Source organism: Protopterus annectens, chromosome 12.part0 (genome assembly GCF_019279795.1).
Source record: "Protopterus annectens isolate FY-2018-M chromosome 12.part0, PAN1.0, whole genome shotgun sequence".
NCBI lineage: Eukaryota > Metazoa > Chordata > Ceratodontiformes > Protopteridae > Protopterus > Protopterus annectens.
Window position 1 is genome coordinate 530,539,744 of NC_056746.1, and position 21,753 is coordinate 530,561,496.

A 21,753-nucleotide genomic window follows, 5' to 3' on the forward strand; every position below is an offset into this window, starting at 1 on the left:
GCTCAAATATGGGAAGAGAAAAACTTAGAACACTGAGTAACTTTACACAATCTATTTGCTTTTTAGGGGCAGAGGGCAGGCTATCAAGCAAATTATAGGCTGTAATAAAAACATCTTCCAATACTGGAGGAACAGAAGGAAATTGAATAAGTTCAGGAAATTCCAGTTACCATAACTCATAATACTCCTTTAAAGATGGTGGAATATTATTATGGTTTTACTTAAACAACTGATTCTCTTTGGATATGGTTTCAGGTATCGGAAGAAACACTCAAAAGCCAGAATCAGAAACCTGAGGAGAGGAAACAGAAGTTGTCCCTCTCACAATCATTTTCCTGTTTTATGTCCTGGAAATCCTCAGACAATGAAAAATTGATTTTTCTCTTAGCATTAACACCAAAACTGAAAGGTCAAGAGCCTGAACTAAGCCCAATACATCACTTCTGTCAAATGTAATAGATTTAGGAGAAGTTGGATGTCTAACTTCTTTTTGACAGGAATTTCTAAAGAAACAGACCTACTTTTGACAGGCAAATCCTCCCCAAGGACAGGCACCCAGTCTGGTTAAGCAGAGAGGTATTCCCTGCTCGGTCCTCAGAGGGTGAGGAGAGTGATTCTCCCCTGCCCACAAAGGGCACTCCAACAGTCACAAAGAACATGGTGACTGTAGGGGCTATACCTGAGGGATAAATGGTCTGAGAAGCCAGAAATCGTCACCGCAGAGTCACCCAACTGCAAATCTGTTACCTGCTGAAGGGGCAAAGGCTGGAAAGTTTCTTTTCTGTGTCTGAAAAAAGGAAGAACTGAGGACTCAATAGGTTGTTCCATGGTGAAGTTGAAAATGTTGTCTGAATCCCTAGAAAGACTGGCAGCAGTCAGTGAAACAAGTATTAAGACTTTTCCACCAAAACAAAAACTCAGTGAAATGTACTTTAAACAAATACTTACCCCAGCCCTCCAAGTTAATTTAGCATGTTTTCATTAGGAAAAACAAAGTTTAAGTTCTTTCAACAAAATTAACAAATTCGTACTTCACAGTAAAAAGTGTCTAAAAGTCATGTGACAGTCACTTATAACCCTTTACCCTAGCTTAACCTCTGAAGAGAAGTTAACTGCCCATCACTGTAGAACAGTTAGCTGACCACCATGCCCCGAAAGCCTGAAACAGGAGCACTTTTTGGCGGCAGGAAAATTCTGAATGCCTTTATACCCAAACCACTGTTTGCTTTTTGATCTACTTGAGATGGCAACAGTTAGTGTGTGTGGAAGATCCCTTTAAGCTTTGGAAGCTGGCTGGTTCTTATATCCTTGGGAGGATATAACCCCCTACATCTAAGGCTACTGGAGTAGAGATCACATGATGAACATTTACGATTTTAACAGTCACCATTCAACCAAGAGTGGTGGTGACTTAGATACATGAAAACATGTATGTATAGGTGATATACAGAGATTAAATTATAATTTTGTTTTGTGTTGCAACAGCAGTACTTTAAATTGTGTACTGTTAAAACACAAACTCAAATTATTTACTTGCTTCTGGTTATTGGGCAAGCCTGGGAGAACACAACACACTGAAAATGTCGCACATATGTGTACACTTTTTCCAGAAAGTACTCTTTTAATGTAAGAAAGAATAGTTGCGTAAAAACTTACCATAACCTTAGATGTCCTTCTCTTCCATGTTGCTGCATTCATGACTGTAGGGGAGGTTGCTGGCTGCAGCACCAGACATCTTGCCAGTATACCAAAGTCTTAGGAGCAGGCGTACATGCGACGTTTGATGTCAGTGCCATAAACCGACTTTGGTTATAAAAGTGATGTCTGCAAGTACCCACTTCAGAATAGACTGCCGCATACAGTAGTACCCCTGGTAAGCAAGGAAGTGGAAAAGTGGGAAGCTTTTCAGACCCACATGGGAGACCAGGCTAGGGGGCGCCTCATGGAGGTATGTGCCTGCTGCTGAGGTTTTACTGATAGAGAAAGAGAGAGATGTCCCATCAGGTAGACCAACAGGTAAAGGGGGGGGGTAGGACAGTGGGACTGAATACAGCAACATGGAAGAGAAGGACATCTAAGTATGGTTAAGTTCTTACACAACTATTCTATGTCTTTCTATTCTCAAGTTACAGTATTCATGACTGCAGGGAAAGTACCAAAGCTTTAGGTATGAGCCTGGGAGGAAGGATGAGGTCCCTGGTCTATGAGCCCATGTAGGATAGATATAGGATAGATCTAGCAAATCCAGTTCTGGCTCGAGAAACCAAATCTAGTTTATAATGCCTGGTAAATGAATGGACTGATGACCAGGTAGCTGCTTTTGAATAGAAGCACAGTCTAGCCCCCTAAAGGCGGCTGATGAAAGAAGCAGCTGCCCTGGTGGAATGAGCTCTCACATTTTCAGTTAGATCTTTCCCATGAAGGGAGTAACATGCAGAGATAGCCTTTGAAGCCCATGAAGATATGGTCTGTTTTGAGACTGCCTTCCCCAAGGCTCTTGGGTGAAAGGAGACAAACAGCTGGTCAGACATTCTAATGGGTTTGGTTTTGTCCAGGTAATAACCAAGTTGTCTGTGGACACCTAAGGAACGTAGAGTTCTTTCAGAGGAATTTTGAGGATGAGGAAAAAAGACAGGAAGGTTAATGGTCTGATTCAAGGATAGCTCATTAACCACCTTAGCATTAAGGGTTAGTCCTGAGGGAGACCCTGTCTTTATGGAAGGTGAGGTAAGGAGGGATGGCCACCAGGGCTTGAATTTCTGATACCCTCCTGGCGGATGGGAGGGCCACCAGCAGTACTTTTTTCCAGGTGCATAGCTTTAGTGATGCTGAGTGTGCTGGCTCAAATGGAGGTAAGGTGAGTTTTTCAAGGACAAAATTTAAGTCCCATGTAGGAGGAAATGGCTTACGAGGGGGTCTGATGTGAAGGACCCCTTTCAAAAAGAGCTTAACCTCTAATCTGGATGTCAAAGGAGGTAGCAAAGGAAGACAAGTGGATATGACAAACAAGTGGACCTTAACACAAATCCTGAATGTAGAAGCTCACACAAGTAAGGAAGGATCATGGGTACAGGAATGAGTAAAGGGTCCTGATTTTTCTTTTGAAACCACCTGGAGAATCTTTTCCATTTTGCCACATAATCTCTCCTGGTACTAGGTTTCTTGGCCTCCTGCAGGACATTGAGTACGTCCTCTGAGTATAGGTGTCTGATGGGGGATCAGAACCCTATCACCCATAAAGTGAGTCTGAGATTGGTCACCTGAGAGTGTATTAGGGACCCCCTGTCTTGTGTGAGTAGGTTGAAATGGTGGGGTAACCTGTGGCGATTGCCCTTGGGTAATACGTGAAGAAGGGGAAACCAATGCTGTCTTGGCCAAGAGGGAGTAACCAGCAGGATTTTTGGTTTGTCCCCCTGGATCTTCAGAAGGACCTTCTGAATCAGTGTAAAGGGGTAAGGCATAAAGATACATCCCTGCCCAAGAGAAAGAGAAGGTGTTTACTTTCCAAGCCTGGGGACGTGGATCCCTTGTACAAAACAGAGGCATCTGCCTGTTATGGAAGGAGGCAAACAGATCTGCCTGAGGAACACCCCACTTGTGTGCAAGATCCTGGAACACCTCTCTGTGAAGCATCCATTCATAAGATGGCGCAGAGTCTCTACTGACAGTATCTGCCACTGCATTCTCTGCTGAGGGAATGTACACTGCTTGCAGGTGGATATGGAGTGTTGATGTTAGGGACCAAATCTGTATGGCCAGGCTGCAAAGAGGTAAGACCTTGTCTCCCCCTACTTGTTTATGTACCACAAGACAGTCATTGTCTGTGACTACTTTCAAGGTGCCTGGTAAGAGGACTTGTCGGAAGATCTGTAATGCTAGGTAAAGGGTGGGGTTGAGTCACAGTGAAGGGGTTCTGTCCTGGTCAGGCTGCCTCCGAAAGGAAGTGGTGTTAGTGGAGGAAGGCAGTCTAGGAGTGGAATGTTTCCTAGGTTGCCTCCATCCCTTAGCCTGTGATGGAGCAGAATGAGATGACCTTCTCCTAACAAAGGTTGTCCTTTGAGGGTAGTTCCTATGGTACCTAGGGATAGGTGAAACTAGTAAATGTTTTAAATTTTGCAACTCCTTTCACTTTTCTTGTAGGTATTTGAGGCGCTCTGCAGAAGCTTCACCGAAAAGGGCCTTATTATCTAGTGGCGCATCCAACAACTTGCTCTGTACATCCATAGGAAGGGGTTGGAGCCTCACCCAAGTGTACCTCCTAAGGACTGAGCCTGAAGCTGCAGATTTTGAAGAGGCCTCCACTGCATCATAACTGTACTTAATAGAGTGCCTAGTCACCTGTGAGGTGTTGGAGAGTAGGGAGTTAAGTTGGGTCTTAGCAGGTGAGTCTGGCACATCAGGGTATGAGAGCTGAAGCACTAGACAGGGTGTCCAAAACAAACCTGGCCATATGGGTTTGATAATTTAGGGCTCTGATGACAAGTGTGGAGGAGGTATAGACCTTTTTTCCTAGCCTATCCATAAACTTGCTGTCCTAGTCAGTGGGGAATAGAGAGGCTGAAGGCAGCTGTCTAGAGGATTTGTCAACTGAGACTGCTATGACTGCGGGGGGGGGGGTTCTTGAACAAGTACTGTGTAGCCTGAGGGACTTTATAGAACCTGTCTGGTAGTTTGGAAGACGGGGGCTGAGAGTCAGGGACCTGTGAAGCAGCCAAAAATGCATCTTGAAAGGTCGGAAGCCATGGAGGGACTGCATATGGGAAGGCGTGAATCCATTTGCAATGATTCAAAATACCTCTTTTTTTGTTTCTGAAACATCTGAAGCCTGCCATTTGAAGTGTTCTATCATGAGAGAGATGGTACCTCCAAAAGAAAATTCTTCCCCTGAAGATTCAGGACTGACCGAGTCTTCTTCCTCAGGGGTACTGAAGTCTTTGGGGGATTCAATCTGAGAGCAGTAAGTAAGGGAATCTGCAGAGGAGGAGTGCTCTTCCTCTGATTCTTCAAAGGCCTGCATTGTAGAAAGAGCAGACTGAGGTACCTGAAACTAGAGGGCCTAGAATGCCCTGAAAAGTGTTTGGGAAAAAACTTCCCATCCAGGTGCAAGTTGTTGTTCCATAAATTTGATTTTGGTTTCCTCTTCAGAGTTGGAGGATGGGTCGATTTAGAAGCCGACGTCTGGGAGGAAGGCAGAGCATGGAGAGGCCCTTCCAATACCACAAGCCATGGTTCTTCTTCGCCATCAGGAGCGGATGGCTGATCTAGCTCAGTAGACGTACTCAGCATATCTGATGAATCGGGTTCCATCACAGTTCCCGGGTCTAGCAGAGAAACAGATGTTTGATGGGATCCTGGGCTAACATCTGCCTTGAGAGTCTCAATTGACTCCTGAGGTGAAGCATGGGCATCATGCTCAACTTTTTTGGCCTTCTTCCGAGGTGGCTCATTAGAAGTACCTACCCCTCCCTCCATACCTAATGCTAGATGCCAGAGTCTCTGGTTCTCTAGATAAAGTTTTAATGCAGCCAGACGACTGCAAAGTATTTTAGGCACAAACGATATACAAATGTCGCAAGATGCATGGTCATCGGCCTCCCCTAAACAGTATAAGCACTTATCATGAGTGTCCTTGTGTGGAATTTGTCTTCCACAAGCACACTTCCCCTTTCTAGTTGACATGTATGACTTAAAAGCTAAGGAATAGATAAAACAGCCCAAAGGGTACTTATCTGAAGCAGACGGCCGAGTCAAATGGGCAAACTGCTTCCCGAAACTGGCGATCAGAGGTTCAAAGATCACTGCGGTAAAAAAGTTCTGAAGTGGGTACACGCAGACGTCACTTTTATAGCCAACGACAGTTTATGGCTCTGACATCAAGCATTGCATGTACCCCTGCTCCCAAGACTTTGGTATACTGGCCGGATGTCCAGTGCTGCAGGCAGCAACCTCCTCTATAGTCATGAATACTGCAACATGAGAATAGAAGGACACCTTAGCATAATAGCATTCCTTACTGAAGGGATAACCTAACAAGCATAGCCATATGTCAGGCCAGCATACCAAATCCTTAGGCCCTTCCAGGCACCTTACATCAGATGCATGTCCTACGTTTAGGATGTAAGGTACATAAGTGATATATGGGTGCTTAATCCTCAGTACTGAATTTCCCCAGGAGAACCAGAGCAACCCAAGAGGAAAAAAAAAAAAAGCATGTCCATCCATAAAGGGGAGAAAGAAAGACCCATCAGCCAGAGGGCAAGAAAACAGAAACCAATAAGGGGAAGGAGGGAAGGAATACTGCAACAGTGAAACATAATACATCTACATTTATGACAATAAGTTCTTGCACAACTGTATCATGTCCTTACTTATCACCGTTACATTATTCTTTACTGAAGGAAGAGTACAAAAGCTACTGCACAGTTCAGGAGGAAGAAGCAACCAAAGAACCCTCCAAAAAGCCATGAAGGATGGCCCTGACAACACCAGCTCTGGCCTTAGACACTTCTTCCAACTTGTGTTAAGTATGTACAGAACACCACACACTTGCTTCTAAATGTATCTAGCATTTGGACCCTTAAAAAAAGCACCAGAAGAGGATACTACCTTTGCAGAATGAGCACAAAGGGAAGAAAGCTGATTTAACATTAATCAAATAACAAAGAAAATGGCCTTAGAAATTCAAGAGATGGTTTCAAAGTCAATACAATTTCTTGGCATGAAAGGAAACAGCTACTCAGATTTTCTAACTTATTTAGTTTTTTCCAGATAATATATGAGCTATCTATGCAAATCTAAAGTACACAAAATCCTCTCTCCAGAATTCTGAGGTGAAGGGAAAAAGAAGAAAGGTAAATGGGCTAATTTAAGACCAAGTCATTAACCTCTATGGGCATAAAAGAATGACTGATTTGGAGAGAAACTATCTCTGTGAAAAATCAAAGGAAGAATGGTCATGAAAGCCTGGAGTTCTGAGACCCTGTTGGCAGAATTAATAGCCACCAACAAAACAGTCTTCCAAGTACAGAACTACAAAGTAGAGGAAGCAGTAGATTCAAAAGGAGGCCAAGTTAATTTTTTCCAAAACAAAATTAAGATCTCAAGAAGGTCGTATGGGCTTTCTTGGGAGCCTAATGTGAAGGACGCATTTTAGAAATTGTTTTAACTTCAAACCTAGAGTAAAGTGGCAGATCCAAGGGCAGACAAGCAGAAGAGGCTGACAAATTAACTTTAACAGATGACCATCTATCCACAACCCCTTTTCCCATTTTTGAACATGTGGTCAGGGTGTCACTTCGACAGTGACAATCATCTAGAGCCAAGATTTACAATGCCAAGTGGCTAGCCATGCTGATGCTATTCCTCCACATCATACACTCACAAAAGCACACGCACACCTATGGCCAATTTAGAGTGTCCAGTCCCATCTACTGCATGTCAATGTGACAGGAAACAGGAGCACCCAGAGGAAACTCATGCAGGCAGAGGGAGGCTATGCAGACTCGGCACAGAACCAAGCTGAGAAATGAATCGGGGAACTTCTTGCTGCTGCACCATATGCTAGTCCAAAATTGAGCAACTCACACAAATGAAGAACGGTAGGAATAACCCACTAAAACAGGGTTCTGGTCATGCCTGTGGCACCAATGAGAATTTTTTTTCCATTAAGCAATACAGGATTTTGTAGTAGTGGGTCTCCTGGCCTCCAGAAACACTTCCTGAGAAAACTGGTGTTGAAAAGGAATGAAACCCCTAAAACCCAAAGAGTCAAATTTATGGCAGGCAGATGAGGGGGAATGAGAATGCTCTTGCCCTATGTGAGGAGATCCATCCTGCAAGGTAATGTGAAGACTGCCCCTGGCCTGATGAAACAGAAGGGGGAACCAATGCTGTCACTGCCAAAAGGGAGTCACCAGTAACATTTTGGGTCTGTCCCACATGATCTTGTATAAGACCTTGGGCAACACAGGAAGAGGGGGATAAGCATGCAGAAACATTCCCTACAAAGACATGGCATACACTTTTCAAATCAGAAGATTCTTCACCCTGGACAGAACCATACTCCTTGGACCCTAGTACTGTTAGAAGGTGTCCCCCACCCCAGATCTGAAGCATCTGTATACAACTCCTTAGAGAGGGGAAACAGCTTGAAAAGGTAACCCTGGATTCAGAGATATCAGAGGTCCAACACAGAAAATTCTTGTTTGAGACAAGGCAAGAGAGGAATGGAAAATTTCAGCAAATGACAAAGTTGAAGCCAGATTGTCTTTAGATACCACTAAAGCTTACTCATGTGGAGTCTGACAAAAGGAACCATAGGAATTGGTGGAAACCATGTACCCCACAGCAACTCTCTTGTGGACATCACTTTTAAAGGAATAAGAGACTGGAAGCCAGCTGTCATGAAAGTGATTTTGGGAGGAAGAAAAGCCAAAGGCAAGTTTAGAATTCTGCATCGCAAAAAAACTTAACCTTCTGAAGGAATCAGAACAGATCTTTTGAGATTGAGGGCAAACCCCACATTTTGTCACAGTAGCATGACAAAGTCTAGATTCTGAAGGAGCTTAAATTAGGTCATCCAGACAGGGAAAAATCTGGATACCTTGGTGTCTGCAGTACGCTATGACTGGAGCAAGACATTTGGTAAAGACTGAGCTGCAGAAAGACCAAAAGACAAAACAGAGAACGGATATGAGGAAGAAAGAGAACCGTAACAAATTCCCAAAGAGATGGTGAATAGGAATGTGTAGATAAGTATTCTTCAGGTCCAGTGTGACCAGATAAGCTTGAGGAAGTAGCAAAGGGAACAGGGACTGGAGAAAGAATAATTTGAAAGAGGTGACCCTCAGAAAAATGTAGGGAAATAAGAGATGCAAAATGGGCCAAGAGCCTGCCTTCTTGGGCACCAGAAAAATTTTGAAATAAAATCCTGTGCCTCTCTGGGGGGGGGGGGGGGAGACAGGCTGAATAGTTCCCTAAGCCAAAAGGTCCTGAAGAATTGGAGGTAAATAAGGAAGATGGCACAGTGGAGGCTGAGGAATCCTTCAAAAGGGTAGAAGGTATTTCCAAACCATGAAGTAACCCTTTTGTATTATGTAAAAAAACAAACAAACATCAATCTGTGGTGATCTGCTGCCAGATGGGGTAGGACAGAGTCAACCAGAGAAAAAGAGGAATGTGGCCAAGGGGCAGGGAAGGATAAACAAACAAGATCTGGATCTGTCAGGAAAAAGGGCCCCTAAAATCCCAAGTGGGTTAGTCCGAAAAAAATCCTTTTGGAAGCTTTCCTACTGCTAAACGGAGGATTATGCCGTCTATACACAAACAAAAACTTAATTTGTTTGAAACTTAGGGATTGGGATAGAAAAAAAATGTTTGAGGCTCTGTATAACCTTCCCTTTAACTTGCAAGGTTTTAAAAAGCTCTGCAGCTGCAGAACCAAACAGAATTTGGGAGTCCAAGGCAGAATACAACAACATGACCTTTAAATAATCAGGAAGAAATTGCAATCCAAGCCAGGAGTACCTGTGTAAAACAGAACCTGATTCATCAGCCCTAGAAGATGCAGAAGCATCAAAACTGCATTCGACAGACTGCAGAGCCACCTGACAACCAAAATCAAAAGCAGAAGTCTTAGCTTTGGAATCAGGCATGTCAGTCAAAACCCTTCCAATGTATAAACAGAACAGCCAACCACATTGCCTTGTCATATGTGTCTGGAAGTCTACGGCTCTGAAAGCCAAAGTGGCCAAGGTATAAACTTATATTTTTCCTTTGCCTAGCCACAGTTCCACTGCCTTTTTAGAAGAGAGAAGTTAGGAAGAAGACAATAATCTGGAAGGTTTATCAGCTGAAAAAGAAATGACTGCAGAGTTAGTGGAAGGATTCTTATAGAAGATTTTTTTAAACAAGAAATCCTTATTAAACAATCATGTATGACACAGGGAATCCATTTATGTAAATGAAAAAAACATAATTTTAGTTGCAAATATACATTACAAACTATACTGACATAATTGCAGTTGCACATTATACATCATTTATAATCTACTCAATCGCTGTCAAACATTACATTGCTCATTCAAATCCTGCTTTCTTTTAAACCTTGTTCCTCCTCTGCATGTACTGTTCCCATAATTCCCATTTTTTCCTATGCAATTTGCTCTTACCCTTTTTCTAAAGATCCCAATTTCAGAGTTTTCTCTCTGTTATATATTCAGTACTACTTGTAAAGTTTGTTTACATTTTGATTTCCATTTTCTAGTAATTGCTATTTTGGCAGTCACCATAATTAGACTAAGCAAGACCTTACTATGTTTAGGCAATTCCGATCTGTATAAAATGTTACACCAGGTTGCTCACCCAGTATCTCTGACACAGCAGTCTGCAGGGAATCTTTAAAGTATGCCAATTCATTACACTCCCAGAAAATATGTTCCCAGTTACCTCTTTCTTCCCTATTGCATCCCCAACATTTGCTGTCTACCTGAGGAGAAATTCATTGGACTCTAGTCTACTTGGGATATAAAAATAAGTTGTAAACACTTCCAATCAAAGATCCTATTATAGAACAACTTTTTGAGATTCAAGTACATCGCAAAGTCTGTCAGGTTTCTTAGGTGCAAGAGGTTGTGATGTAGCAGCCTGGAAGGCAGCAGCAAATGTGTCCAAAAGGGCTTCTAAAATGGAAAGAAAGTACAGTTGTGTACACTTACCATAAATGTAGATGTTCGAGTGTATTCACTGTTGTAGTCATCACATTTGGGTTATCTTCAAGCTTACTTCAAACTAATGGCCACAAAGACCCTGCTATCTGCAAGACAGATACTGCAAGCCTTGGGGTTCATGGCCTCCTGCATTCTCCTAATTCCATATGCAAGACTGCATATGAGGAAACTACAATGGTATCTAAAAATCCTATGGTGTCAACATTCTCAGGATCTACAAGCAAGGATTCCTATCATACCTTGCCTACAGTTATTAGAGTTCCTTTGGTGGGCAGAGGCCTGCCACCAAAACAAGGGACTGCCTTTCACTCTACCCCCTGCCGCCCAAACCCTAACAGACGCATCAGACTATGCATGGGGGGGGGGGGGGGCTCACTTGGCAGTGAAGTGCATTCAGGGCAACTGAAACCCAAGTCAAATGCACCTACATATCAATCAAAAAGAAATGTTAGCTGTACAGAATGCTCTGACAGCCTTCAAGGACCACATTCTTCCAGAACAATTAATGGTAAAGACGGACAACACCACTGTTATGTGGTACATAAACAAGCAGGGGGGGAACCCACTCATACCCTCTCTGCAGACTAGCCATGGCTTTGTGGAACACAACCTTGAGCTACCAAGTGCACCTACAGGCTCAGTTCCTGCCAGGAAAGCTAAATACACTGGCAGATGATCTAAGCAGAAATCTCATGGACCCACATGAGTGGAAACTGGAACCAAAGACATTCAACATGTTGATAAACAAATGGGGGAGCCCAGAGATAGACCTATTTGCCTTCCCCCAGAACTACCAGTTGGACAAATTCTGCACAGGGACTCCCCACAAACAAGCTTGGAAAGTGGATGCCCTGTTCTTCACCTGGAAAAATCTATCAGTTTATGCCTTTCCTCCTCTGCCTCTCCTCTCCAGGGTACTACTAAAGATCAAACAGGACAAACCAAGGACGATACTGATTGCACCAGACTGGCCACGCCAACACTGGTACCCCTTTTATGCAGTGTGTAAAGTACAGTTTTGTACCTACCATAAATGTAGATGTCCGATAGGTATGCATCTGCAGTCATAACATATGGGTTGTCCTGCCTCAGGCAGCCCTTCGGTCGGCCGGATTCCAAAGTCTGGGTCTGGCCTCGGCTGATGTCGCACTTTCCCCGACGTCAGAGCGTCTGGGGTATAAAAGCATCAGCCAACGCCATTTTCCTCAGTGTTTCTTGCCCCAGATGCCAGGTGCCCTCTAGGAAGGCTAAATTTGGAGGAATGCAATACATTCCAAACATTTTCAAAAATATATACATATATACAAACAAATATAACATAATAGATCCCCCAGCTAGCTAATAGAAGGGTAAGCACCCTAGGAATACCACAGAGGGGAAGGAGGGAGGGTAAACCTGATTGCAGATGCATACCAATCGGACATCTACATTTATGGTAGGTACAAAACTGTACTATGTCCTTCAAGGATGCATCTGCAGTCATAACATATGGGTAGAATACCATAGCCAATCTGGGGGAGGAGGTACTAAGAAAAGGATGGTGTAGTTAATATCCCTTGCAGGACTGCAGTAGCAAAACCTGCTCTGGATCTGGAGTATAAAGGTAGATTGTAATGTTTGGCAAATGTATGCACGGAGCTCCAAGTAGCAGCTTCTAAAATGTCCTTGGTAGCCACCCCTCATAGGAAGGCTGTAGTGGTGGCCGTGGCCCTTGTGGAATGAGGCCTGATGTTTTCAGGAACTGTCTTTCCATGAAAGGAGTAACAAAATCGAATGCAATTTCCTATCCATTTTGAAATTGTCTGTTTGGAAATTGCTTTTCCTTGCACCCCAGTAGCATATGCTACAAATAGTTGGTCAGTCTTTCTGCTAGTTTTAGTTCTGTCCAAGTAGTAGCGTAGTTGTCTGTGTATATCCAGGGTGTGCAGAAGTTTTTCCCCTCTATTCTGTGGATTCGGGAAGAACGTAGGCAAGTGAATAGCTTGGTTCAAGGATACCCTAGATACCACCTTTGGCATAAAAGTAGGATTGGTTCTTAGTGAAACTCTGTCCTGATGGAAGATAGGAAATGGCTGTACTGCCATTAATGCTTGTAACTCAGATACTCTTCTTGCTGAAGTTATTGCCAGAAGGAATGCAGTTTTCCAAGACAGAAACTGTAGATCTGCTGATGCTGCTGCTTCAAAAGGAGGAAGTGTTAGTTTCTCCAACACAAAGTTGAGATCCCAAGCGGGTAGAGGGGGTTTTCTTGGAGGTTTAATATTTTTGATCCCTCTCAGAAATTGCCTGAGGAGAGGGTGTGAGAAGATAGGTGGATCCACATTGTATTCTGCTGAAATTGCTGAGGCATGAATCTTAATGGAAGAATAGGACAGGCCATTGTGGAACAATTCTGCTAAGTATTCCAGAATATGTGTCATGCTTGCCACTGTCACATCTGAGCCTTTTGATGTGTTCCAAATGAGAAATCTTTTCCATTTAGCTGAGTATGTCTTCTTTGTGGAAGGCCGGCGAGCTTCCAAGATGATGTCCTTCACTCTCTGTGATAAAACATTTTGTTTGGGATTTAAGGAATTTTCCAGGCAGTTAGCTGCAATGTTTTCAAGTTGGGATGCATGATCTTGAAATTGTTCTGCGTCAGAAGAAGAGGCCATAGGGGGAGAGGCCATGGTTTTGCCTGTGACATGCTTCTCAATAATTGATACCTTGGCCAGTCTGGAGCTATCAGAATCACTCTTGGCTGCTCCTCCCTGATCTTCAGTAGAACCTTGTACATCAATGGGAGAGGTGGGAAGGCATACACTTTTAGAGCTTTCCAGCTGAAAGAGAGAGAGTCCACCCTCCAAGCTTGTGGGTGGTATGTCCTTGAGCAGAATGTCTTCAGCTGATGGTTAAGGGGGATGGCGAACAGATATATCTCTGGCATTCCCCATGCCTTTGCTATGATTTGGAAGATGTCTGGGTGCAGCATCCATTCGTGTGCATCCATGGTAGTTCTGCTTAAGCTGTCTGCCAGTGTATTCTCTTTTTCCTGGCATGAACTGGGACTGTAGTTGGATATTGAGGTTCAGGCATAGTTCCCATAGATTCATAGCCAGCCGGCAGAGAGGGTAGGAGTGTGTGCCTCCCTGCTTGTTTATGTACCACATGACTGTGGTGTTGTCTGTCCTTATTAACAGGTGGCCTTGATGGAGGAAGGGTTTGAAAGCCTCGATTGCATGCATCACTGCCAGCATTTCCTTTTGGTTTATGTGCATGCATTGCTGACCTTGAGACCATAGGCCTTGGATACATTTGCCCTCCATGTGTGCTCCCCATCCTCGGTCTGAAGCGTCCGTGGTGATGGTTTGTTTTGTTTTTGGTTTGTTGAAAGGCAACCCTCTGTTGGACTGGCAGGCCTGAGCCCACCACAGAAATTCCTTTTGAAGGCAAGGAATGATTGGTATCAAAGTTTCTAAACTGTGACTGTGTTGAGACCATACACTCCTTAGGTACCATTGTAATTTTCTCATATGCAGCCTGGCCTGTGGTATCAGAATTATGCAGGATGCCATGTAACCTAGGGCCTGCAGGATTTTCCTTGCAGTAAGCTGAGTTTGTTTTGTCAGAATCATGAAATAATCTGGAAGTTGTTTTTGTTTTTCTTCTGTGAGAAAAGCCATTTGGGTGGTTGTGTCCAGATCTGCACCCAAAAAGGTCATTCTTTGGGATGGCACAAGTCTTGACTTTTGGATGTTGACTGTGTATCCCAAAGCCTGTAGCAGGTGGATGGCATAGGCCAAGTCCTTTATCAAATTTCCCTTGTTGTCCGCTTGTATAAGGCAGTCGTCCAGATATGGGTAGATCTGAATCCCCTGAAGTCTGCAGTGTGCAATTACTGATGCCAGGCATTTCGTGAATACTCTGGGCGTAGTAGATAAGCCAAAGGGCAATGCTGAGAATTGATAATGCTCTGATCCTGCAAGAAATCTGAGGTGTCTTCTGCAACTTGGTCGAATAGGGACGTGCAGGTATGCCTCCTTGAGATCTACAGTCACCAGCCAAGACTCCTTGCCCAACATGGGAAGATGTTGCTGTAGGGTCAGCATCTTGAATTTTGGCACAATGAGCTAAGTATTCAGTGCAGACAGGTCGAGAATAGGCCTCCATTGTTTTTCTTTTCTTGGTACAAGGAATAGTCTGGAGTAAAATCCTTGGCCTTGTTCTGAAAGAGGTACCTTTTCTATAGCTTTCATTTGAAGCAAGTTGTTGATCTGCCTTAAAGCCTCTGCCCTCTGATTTGGTGGTAGGTTTGGCATTCCGTTTCTTTTTGGCAAAGTGTGGAAGTGGAACCTGTATCCTTTGTCTATTATTTGCAGTGTCCATGTGTCCCTTGTAATATAATGCCAGTTTTTTGAGAATAAAGCCAGCTTTCCGCCCAAGGGTGCTTCCAGTTGATCCCTGGTAGGCGGAATCAGAGTAAAGTCATTGAACCTGTCCTGGTGTAGTAGTTGTTGTTGCTGCTGTTGCACTACTCCTCTGGTTGGCAGGCTGCCACTGACGGCCTCTGTAGGAGCCCTTCGATTGGCCTCTGCCTCTAGGGCATCTGTTCCTGCCTCTCTGGGCTCTGTCCGAGTCTGGAAAGGACCAATTCTTAGTAGGCCAGTTTCTGCTGAATCTCGGTGGTTGTACTTGCAGGAAAATCCTTAACTGTTTGCACAGATTTTGCCTTTTCTTCAAACTTTTTTAAGACCTCCTGAGCAGAGGAGCCAAATAAATTTTGTTTCTCCATTGGAGCATCCAGGAGTTTAGCTTTAACATGGTCTGGCAAAGATTGTTCCTTCAGCCAGGCATGCCTACGAATGACTGCCCCAGTCATAGCTGACCTAAATGAAGCCTCCAATGCATCATAGCCACATTTTAAGAAATGATTACTAACCTGCTGTGAGTTTGTGTACCAAATCCTGAAGGGATTTACGGTTAAGGGGTTCAGGAGAAGAAAGTTTCTTATTCAGTTCATCTAACAAATACTCTTGGTACTGTATCATATGAAATTGACAATTCAAAGCCCTGACAGAAAGAGTTGCAGAAGTATATACCTTCTTTCCCCATCTCTCTAAAGCTCTAGACTCTCTTTCAGAGGGTAGAGGATTTTTGGCAGTGGCGGCTGCAACCCCTTTAGGGCCCTGCGAAATAGTTTCTGGGTCTGCAGAATGGGCTTTATACAGATGGAAATGAGAATTCGGGACCCTGTAGTATCTATCAGGTTTGGCAGGGGCCGGAGGGAGAGTATCAGGGGCTGTACTGACATCATTGTACACATCATCAATTACATTCAAAACAGGAGGTATAGCTAAGGGCCTATGTTGAGGCAAATGTAAAAAGGTCCTTAATCTTTTTCTAGAATCAGAGAATTCCTGACCTTGCCATTGAAAATGCTCTCTCATGGAGTGTAGAGTCTCACCAAAGGAAAACTCTTCAGGAGGGGAGGCCGAAGGGATAGATTCTTCAGCATCAGAATCCTCATAGGGCGAATAAGCCTCCTCTTGGTGGTCTGACAACTCAGATCCATCCGTGGACTCATCTGAAGAGTGCGAGTCAGAGGGGTCTGTCCTGGGCCTTTTGTCTGGTGGAGGGTGAGAGGCCCTGTCTGGGTGAGGTTGTGAACCTCTAAAGAAATAAGGTCCTCTGCAAGGCTGAGGATCTGAGAACTAGAGGAAGGCCTCTGGGAGGTAGTCTTGGGAGGCAAAGCTTTAGAAAGTTTAGCAGCTTTAGCCCTAGAAAAGGCCTTAATGGACATGGAAGCAGGGGGCCTAGCTGCCCCACGTGCAGGAATAGAAATGTCCAAAGGTATAGTGTCGGACATTTCCTGGACACTGGCTTCGGTAGGTAGCTCGGTAGCCAACTCAGCCGGGGCCTCCCGGGCCGCGGTGGTCGGTTGAATGGATTCGGAAGAAGGAATCTCCGAGGAATCGGTTTCGGCCGAAACCGAGACACTCGCGGTAGGCCTTACCATGGTTTCAGCCAAAACCGCGGGCTGCGAGTGTCGGTCCTTATCCTTCCGTTTTTTCACCAAATGCGAAGTCGGAGTCTCCGACGACATTTTATATGCGAAATTGGCCCCAAAAAATTCCTCTGCAAACTCCGACCGACGTCTAAGAGTTCGTCGGTTGAAGGAAGCACAGGCTGAACAGGCCGATACGTCATGGTCTGGGCCTAAGCAAGGAAGGCAGTAGGAATGGAAATCCTTATGAGGTATTTGTTTCCCACAAGTTATAAAACAATTATTTACTTTGTCTGACATTGGCTGAGGCAAGAAAGAGTCCCCAACGGGGTACTTAGCTTTTTCAAAGTCTTCGGTAGCTGAATTCACTTGGATCTGACCGACCGGCACTTACGAACAGCTTCTGCTTCGGGCACCAAGCGGCAAGAAAGACTGGGGAAAATGGCGTCGGCTGATGCTTTTATACCCCAGATGCTCTGACGTCGGGGAAAGTGCGACATCAGCCGAGGCCAGACCCAGACTTTGGAATCCGGCCGACCGAAGGGCTGCCTGAGGCAGGACAACCCATATGTTATGACTGCAGATGCATCCTTGAAGGACATCTGTTGGTACCATGGCACGTGCCTCACACCTCTACCCTGCTGTACCAGCAGAAAGGCCAGATTCTGCTCCCACAGCTTCAAACCCTGAACCTGGCAGCCTGGCTAATTACCTGATCTCTCCATTACCATCCCTCATTAAACAAGTGTTGGATGTCATTTTGGAGGCAAGGAGGCCTAGTACTAGAAAATCTTATGCTGAAAAATGGAAAAGATTTTGTTCCTGGAATCAAACTCAGGGGATGGGCACAGCAGTGTCCAATTTATCTCAGATTATTCAATACTTAACTGAAATGCTTCACAAGGGCCTTTCCTTTTCCTCCATCAAAATTTATGCCTCAGCCATTTCAACTCATTACAACACAGATCCACCCCTCTTCTCTCATCCTCTGCTCAAGCAGTTCCTCATAGGAGCCAAAAACCTAAGACCACCCAGGAGAGCTCCTACTCCAGCCTGGGACCTTAACTTTGTATTAGAAATCTTACTCTACCTTCTTTTGAGCCAGCTGCAAATTCAGAGCTGAAATTCCTTTCTTGGAAAACAGCTTTCCTTTTAGCCATCACTTCAGCTAGAAGGGTGTCTGAATTACAGGCCCTTATGGCAGTGGAGCCTTTCAGCATCTTTCATGCGGACAGGGTGTCCCTTAGGACCAATCCCTCCTTCATACCCAAGGTAGTATCCAGTGTGGCTCTTAATCAGTACATTCATTTGCCAACCATCTTTTCTAATCCACAGAACAAAGGGGAACAGATACTGCACTCCTTTGATGTGCACAGAAAATTTTACTTGGTCAGGACTAAACCTCTCAAGAAATCTGAATAGCTGCTGGTGGCATTTGCTGCAGGGGCAGAGGGGAAGGCCATTTCAAAGCAAACCATTTCTAAATGGATAGGCTATTGCATTCACTTCTGCTATAAGCACCATGGAAAACCTATCCCACAGGGGATAAGACCTCATTCAACCAGGGCTGCATCTACCTCTACAGCCTTTCCCAGAGGTGTCCCTACCAGGGACATCATAGAAGCTGTTACCTGGAGTTCTGTACATACTTTCACCAAGCATTACCATTTGCCAATTTTCTCTAAATCCAGAGCTGGTTTTGCCACTGCAGTCTTGCAGGGCCTTATAGCTGGTCCTAATGCTATCTAAATTCCTCCTCCCATCTTTAGCTTTGGGAATCTACCCAGATGTGATGACTGCAACATTGAAACACAAAGAACATAGTACAGTCGTGTACACTTGCCATAAATGTAGATGTTCGAGTGTATTCACTGTTGCAGTCCTGGTTACCCTCCCTCCAGCCCCCTGACTTCTTTTGGCTATACCTCTATTCCTTTTTACTATGCTTAAAAGCTTTTTGGTGTATTTGCTTTTTTGTTGGAGGTATAACCTTGTTTATATATATTTAATTGCTTCCCATTAGGGGGACACCTGACATCTGGGGCAAGAAAAACTGATGTAATGGCATCGGCTGCATGCTTTCTACCCCTGTCTACCTGACGTCATGGAAGATGAAGCAACAACCAACGCAGGACCCAAGACTTTGATAATCAGGCCGAATGAGGGCCACTGCAAGCAGATAACCCAAATGTGATGACTGCAACAGTGAAAGACGAAGAACATCTGCAAAAGGCCTGGAAAAATTAATTTGTAAAAGAGCATAATACCTTTTTTTGGACTTCAGAAATTAGGGAAATCACCAACTGAAAATGGTCCAGCATTTTTATAATGGTGCCACAAAACGAAAGCTTCTCAATAGGGAAATCCAGAGAAAGAGTACCTTTATTGTCTGACTTTACAGCAACAGGAGAATGGATTTGAGAAGAATATGCCAGTGACTCATCCCCAGAATCCAATCCCACAATGTTCATCAGAAGAGTCAGACTCCCCAAGTCTTTTAGATGGAGTGGAAGAAAAAAGTAACAGTAGAAGGCACAAGTAATTGGGGGGGGGGGGGGGGGCGGGTGTTCAAGGCCATAAGGGCCTTATAAAGACCCAAGTGAAATCCTGTCACTCTTTATGAGGATCCTTGGTCACCAGAGCTGCATGCTGGGACTTTTGCCTTTTCTTCAGAGAAACCTCAGTCCTAAAAAGTATAGGAGGCTCAGAGCCCTGCCTGACTTCAATGAGGGAACCAGGAACCTCTTCCTTCACAAGTGTCTGGGGAATCCCCTAGGCCCTTCTGAAATCAGCCGTGGCTCTCCCTTCTTGTTTGAAGCAAATATATACTCAACCTCAGCGGACGTGTGAGAAACCAATCCCATGTTGACCTATAACTGGTTCATGACAGTTCTCGGGTTCTTCATATGACCCGACTCTGGTGTCTGGTACAGCATGGAAAGCAGAAGTCTCTTAACTTTTTCAACTTCTTAAGAGGCAGCTGAACGTCTGGGCACGTGGATTCAGAAGCCATGGTTCCCTCGGCAAATAACTTCAGATTTCAAGACTCACAGAAAGGGAGGACAAATGGCTTCATAAGGTCTTGGGTTTAAAAGCCTGACTAACAGCACACCGATCATGATCAAGGTCTGCACCTAAGCAGAAAAGGCACTTCTCATGTCTATCTTTAAGGGGTATATGCCTCCCAGACTAATTTTCCCTTTCTTTTTGACATGTAAAACAGTAACCCAACAAAAAGAAAGAAGAAAGTCTCCAATAGGGTACTTACTTCACAGAGGCTTGGAAGCTGAAACAACGAGAATGACTTGATAGGCAGAAATAAAAAAGTGTGTTTAGACTGGCAGCAAAGTTGTTCTGGGGATTAGGAATCTATAAGGCACTTATATACTTTATGTCTTGGACATAGTATACACGTTTGATGTATGGTGCATGGAAGGGCTTAAGGATTTGGTTTGCTGGCCAGATGATGTACAGCTATCCTCGGGAGGATACTCCTTCAATAAGGAATACTGCAACTTTGATAAGGAAGGACATATTCATATGCAATAAAATAAATTTGTTAGACTTGTGTCTAATGTGCAGTACATCCTCGGAATATACACTGGGAAAATGATGTGCAGAGTGAGCGCTATAACGTTTTGCAGGAAACAAAGGTTTGTCTGTTCTGTAATTTCACAAGAAGGTACTGTTTTTTCCTGCATGTGCAGTACATGACACTCAAGTAAACACACAGAGAAACGTGTAACACAAACAACAAAGAGACATGCCCGTCTCCAGTAAGAACTGTAATGAGAAGTAAGCCTGTGGCCATACCTCTCAACTGTGCCTCATTAAGAGGAATATTCCTCATTTTGATCTTAAACTTCCATGTTGCATCCTGCTGCACATTGCTGAGATTTTTTTCTTGTCATACATCTATAGTAAACAATGCTGAAGCATACCAACTCACCAGCAAAACAATTTGTAAATATAAAGTAGTACATTTTAATTATGTTGAGAGCTTCCTAGTTGTAGCTGTTAGTAAGTGCTCCACATTATGAGAGATCATGTTCCAAATTTTGGAGGAGAAATGTTGAGAGCTATAATGCCTATGGCCCATGACCCTTCAAAAATCCCGTTTAATCTTTATTAATATAATTCACAAACACATTCAACATTACAAGATCAAAGACCTAAATAATAAGCAGACTGGCTGTGACAAAATTTCAAGTGAATTTACATGACACTGAGTAAAAATAAACATTAAAGTTAATTACTGTAGTTCTGAGGGTATACAGTCTCGATTACTTGTAAAAAAATAGTAAAATGTATCTCAAAATTACCTAATATTCCCCCGTATGATGATGTCTGTTTGGGTGGTACTCCAAAGAAAAGCTGTCCTATCCGATCTAGGTACTAGAAGAAAAACAATGCAAGTGATTCCATCTGCAATATGCAACTTAAGACATATTTCTCTTATCAATGTTGATTCATTAAACAATCACTGAAATCAACTACTGGATTAGTCAGGTCACTACATTTGAAGAAATTTGCAACAACTTACAAACAAATGGGGAATTTCCTGTACAACCGATGGGTAGCAGATATTACTATTCAAAGGCAAGCAATGAAATCATTGCAGATTTTATACACTTTTTTGCAAATTAGATTATATTAACCATGTATGCCGCGGTGGTGCAGCGGTAGCATTGTTGCCTCACAGCAAGATGTTCTCCCATTCGATTCTCGTCTGGAGTGTGGGGAGTGCCTTCAGTGTGGAGTCTGCATGTCCTCCCCGCGGTTGGGTGGCGTTCGAAAGACATGCGTAAATGGGCGTGCCTTCGTTGAAGGTTGGACGTCGATCTGGCACCTCAGCGTTCGTAAAAATCTACTGCCAATCATTAGTGGACCGGAGTTCCGCTGTGGCAACCCCTAACCGGGAAAAGCTGAAAAAAAAAAGATTACATTAACCATGTGTTTTAATGAAGTGCAGATAGCCCAATTTTCAAATAAGCGCACTGAATTACCAAACTTACAAGAGCTATTAACTCCACATAAACATAC

The 21,753-nt window shown here is 43.8% G+C and overlaps 1 long non-coding RNA gene across 1 annotated transcript in view; it reads right to left on the minus strand.

The window, feature by feature from the left end:
- Window positions 1–21,392, minus strand: part of LOC122816699 — a 53,795-nt gene extending 32,403 nt beyond the window's left edge. Inside the window, exon 1 of the long non-coding RNA XR_006367092.1 lies at window positions 21,033–21,392. This is a non-coding gene — a long non-coding RNA (uncharacterized LOC122816699). The remainder of the gene's footprint in view (window positions 1–21,032) is intronic.
- Window positions 21,393–21,753: the final 361 nt, after the last annotated feature.